This window comes from Talpa occidentalis, unplaced genomic scaffold (genome assembly GCF_014898055.3).
Source record: "Talpa occidentalis isolate TD23 unplaced genomic scaffold, MPIMG_talOcc4v2.1 talOcc4.15, whole genome shotgun sequence".
Lineage (NCBI taxonomy): Eukaryota > Metazoa > Chordata > Mammalia > Eulipotyphla > Talpidae > Talpa > Talpa occidentalis.
The window spans coordinates 22,569,274-22,574,002 of NW_023601543.1; the positions used below are offsets into that span (position 1 = coordinate 22,569,274).

The following is a 4,729-nucleotide window of genomic DNA, read 5'->3' on the forward strand; positions in this document are numbered from 1 at the left end:
CACTCTGGCCTACATGTACTCAGCTCTTCTATGCACAAATAAATAAAATAAATCTTTAAAAACATTAGAAAGCATAAATGAAAAAACAATCTTATATAGAATACCATGAAAATATTTTAATAATTCACCTTGCTACCTTGGACTAAAACAAGCAAAACCTATAGTCAGCCTTTAAGAAGAAAATTAGAAAATAGCACTTAAGAACATAAGAGATTTGCTAGAGAAACATAGTGATCATGAATACGAAGATTCAATACTGCAAAGATGTGATATAGCTCAAAATTTAACAATCCAATATATTTTCAATCCCAGTAGTACACCGTGATTAGAAAACCCACATGACAGAATAAACATCAAGAACAATGACAATGCTTAGAAGAAAAAATGAACAAGGGAGGAGGATTTGGCCTATAGAACACAAAACTATTATGCTAAGGTGTTTAGTTATTTCACTTCTGGATGTACAGTGAATGAGAAGACCACTTATTCAAAAATAACAAGACCAGGGCCTCCCTGGTGGTGCAGCAGTTGAGTGCTGGGCTGCGAAGCTGCCTGCAGCCTCTGCAGCTCCGGTTCAATCCCCTTCCCCGGGCGAGGGTCCCATGTGGCACACAGACCTCTCCTGCTGCGCCCGCTGCTCCCCTCAGCAGCGTCCTCCGTCTGTCTGCCTATTCTGCTCCCTGCTCTGGCTCTGGTGGATTCTCTTACCCTCCCGTGCTTCTGACTGTACCCAGTGCTTGTATAAATAAATAAATAAATCTTAAAAAAAAAACAAAAAACAAACAAACAAAAAACCCCCAAAATAACAAGACCTTTCTTTTCCTTTTTAAAGATTTATTTATGCATCCAGGAACTGGGTGTATAAGACAGTGGTCTAGGGTGGGGTTGGGGTGAGAGGATTCACCAGAGACAGAGTTAGGGAGCAGAACAGGCAGATCGACTGAAATACACCACTGAGGGGAGCAGCAGGGGTGACAGGGGAGGTCTGCTGCACCATGTGAGTTAGCTCCCTGGCTAGGGATCAAACTCATGCTGTAGTGGCTGCTGATAGCTTCATTGTGCTGAGACTTAACCACTTGTGCCACCAGGGAGGCCCCAACTAAACCTACCTTAAAAAATGATCACTGTAGTAACAAACTATAGAAATGATCCCTGAAAGTATAGTCTTCTGTGGGCTTCCCTGGTGGCCTGGGGGTTAAGTCTCAGTGCTTTCACCGCTGCAGCTTGAGTTCAATCCCCTGTCAGAGAGCTAACTCACATATGGCACAGCAAACCTCTCCTGTATTGCCCTCTGCTCCCCTTAGCAGTGTATACAATGGAATATTATTTAGTCATGAGAAAGAAAGAAATCCTGCCATTTGTGACAACATGGATGGAACTTGAGGTCAGAGAGTAAAATCATGGTTCCAGGGGGTTGGAGATGGGGAAATGGGGAGATGTAGTTTAAGTGTACACATTTCCAGTTAAAAAGATGACTAATTTCGGTCTGCCTGTTCTGTTCCCCACTCTGTCTCTGGTGAATCCTCTCACCCCCCTGCATCTCTGGCCTGTACTCAGCTCTTGTATGCATAAATAAATAAAAAAAGATTAAATAAAATAAATAAGTAAAAATTTTAAAAAGATGACTAATTTCTCGGGATCTATAGCACAGCATAGTGATTATAGTCAATCATACTGAATTATATTTTTCAAAATTGCTAAGAGACTAGATTTTAAGTATTCTCAATTCAATCAAGAAATTATGATGTGATGTGATAGAAGTGTTAGCTAAAGCTATGGGTGATAAACATATTGCAATATATAAACGTGTCAAACAAACATGTTGTATATCTCAAACTTATACAATGTGATATATAAATTACATTTCAATTTTTAAAAGGAGCATCTTTGCTAATCCTTTTCAGGAATAAAAAATAGAATTATGGCACACCAAGTTCCCTTAAGTGTATTTCAAATGGCATTATAGTTTTATAAAAGTATTCACAAATGCTTTTAGAAACAGCATAAAGTGGGATACTTCCATAATCCTCTGATTAGGAAAAATGGAACTTCCAAGATAAATAGCATCATTTCATAATTAAGAATAACACCATCCCCTAATATATCTATAATTCACAGAGAGAGTCAAGTGCCTTTCCTTGCATGATATACGTGCACTTGTGGACACACACATGTAACTCCTAATTGGCTAAGAGACCATGCTGAACTAGCTTTCTCAGTCTCACGTCTCTGATTCCAAAAGTTATTTCCACTGCTCTTTAGATAAATTTAACTGCCTCTCTATAATTTAGCTCTGTGGGAGTCTGGGGATTTGATGGTGAAGTCATTACTCATTAGACAGATTTTATAAGGAATAATTTTTAATTATGTAGATCGGACACAGGATTGAAAACAGTGCAAGCAGAACAGTGGAAAAATTAAATTACTTGATATAGACAAATGGGAACAGTTGGAGATAAGGATCTTTTTCTTTCTCCACTGCCACCCACACCTCCTACAAATAAACAAGCAGAAATTTATAAACACATGTATGGAATTTACAGAAATTTTAAAAATCCAAAACAACTTTTACAGATCTGCAAATTTTAATAGAAGTGTTAAGTATAACATATGAATGAGCCATCCTATAGTTTGCATGGAGTAACGTGACAATGTTTTTAAAAACTCTCTTGGATATGAACATTAGTGTCTTAGCAACGGACTTGATTACTCCAGAAAGACAGTCTTGAAATGACCACTCCAGAAAATTTCACGTTGCAATTCCTCTTTTCTCCCAACACATTCTCATCCCCACTAACATGCAAAGAAAGTAGCCAACAGATACCACCCTGATTGCTATGTAACTTATGAAACCCCTGGTAAATGTTGTTTCAAACCAAGGGAAAGCAGATTTAAATTAAGAATAGCTTAGGTGGACAAGGGTTTAAGTCTCAGCACTATGAAGCTATCTGCAGCCATGCAGCACAAGTTTGATCCCTGTTTTCTTTTCTTATTTTTCTGAAATTTCTTTTATCATAAAAAGGTGTTGAGATTTTCCAATGCTTTTTCTTCATTTATTGATGATTGTGTGAATTTTCTGCTTTAGCCTGTTAATATAATGTATTGCATTGAATTTTTTAATATTGATAGAGCCTTTCATACCTGGAATAAATAATACTTGGTCATAATGTATAATTCCTTCTGTATATTGCTGATTTATATTTTCTAATATTTAATAAAGATGTTTGCCTCTATATTCATACAGGTTCTGGTTTATAGATTCCTTTTTTGCACTGCCTTTTTCAGGTTAGCTTCAAGGTGGTACAGGCACATGGTTCTTATTTTTCTATTTTCTGGGAAAGATTGTGCACTATTAGTGTTGATTCCTCCTTAAATGTTTGATAGAATTCTCCAGTCAAGCCATCTGGGGCTGGAGATAGCATTTTTGGAAGTATTCAAATTATAAAATTGAGTCCTTGAATAGGACTATTTCACATGGTCTATTTCAAATGGTCTATTTCACATTCAGTGAGTTATGACAGTTTATATTTTTAAAAGATTGGTCCATTTCTTCTAAGTTATTAAATTTATCTACAGACTTGTTTGTAGCATTCATTTATTATCCCTTGGTGTCTCTGCAAGGTCTGTAGTCAAATGTGTTCATCCCTAACATTGGCAAATTTTGCTTTTTTCTTTTTTAGTCAGTATTGCTTGAGTTTTGCCAATTGCTTTTTTATTGTAGAATGTGCTCTCTTTTAATTGAGATATCATGGGTGTAGATCGTTATTTGTTTTAGAAGCACAGGATCTCCCCATTCAGGGGTTGTTACCACACCATACACAGTCCATCCTCATAGTCCATTGTGCTCATTCCCTACTTTGTTCTTGCTCCTTCCCCTCCCACTCTGGTAGCCTCAGGAGAACATGCTATTAAAAACAAATTGTCTCCATTTTTTTCCTTTCCATTGACTTACACTTTCATGTTTACTATTCCTTTCCTTTTATTTATGTTGAGTTTACTCTTCTTTTTTCCTTTTTTCTTTATTATATTTTATTTTATATAATTCTTACATCATTTTTCATTTTTGCACAATGTATGCATTTGCATTTTGGTTATAGAGTTTGCTTTTTCCTAGTTTCTTGAGGGAGAAACTTAAGACTACTGAGTTGAGATCCACACAATTCTCTTATGCTGGGTTGCTACCCCATTGCACAACTCCACGGAGCACTAAAGAGTTCAATGAGAACAGTGACTGCTAGAGATGAGTTATCCACAGCCCTAATCTTAACACTACAGAAGAGCCAAATAAGAGCAAATGTGTTCAACAACAAAATTACAGACCAGTAACATATCAATGATTTGATTGTGACCTTTTCACCTTGAAAATGAATAAATTCATAGGCAGGGTTACCATGGTATTACTAAAACAATTTCAATGAAAAGTAGTCTATCTATTTGGCCCTTGTAAATATTGTTATATTTGCCATTCACAATCTGTCAAATTTCTAAATAAATTGAATTTTGCTGTTTAAAATTTCTGCTGGATTTTTCTGAAAATTCCAGTGTTTCACAGTAAAAATGTAATTTAGATATAAAGCCTAGGTTTGCTAAACCCTTCTCTTACCTGCATCTGCTGCTAAAGTAAAAGTTGACAGTTGTAGCTGATTAAAAACCACTTTGCTGACCTTTTAAAAAACTCTTAAAGGTATTGGTTCAAAAGAGAGAGTAGGTGGGCTAATTGCTTTAATAG

The 4,729-nt window shown here is 36.3% G+C and overlaps 1 pseudogene; it reads right to left on the reverse strand.

Moving 5' to 3' along the window:
• Positions 1 to 1,080: 1,080 nt before the first annotated feature.
• Positions 1,081 to 1,168, reverse strand: LOC119246873 (small nucleolar RNA U3; annotated as a pseudogene).
• Positions 1,169 to 4,729: the final 3,561 nt, after the last annotated feature.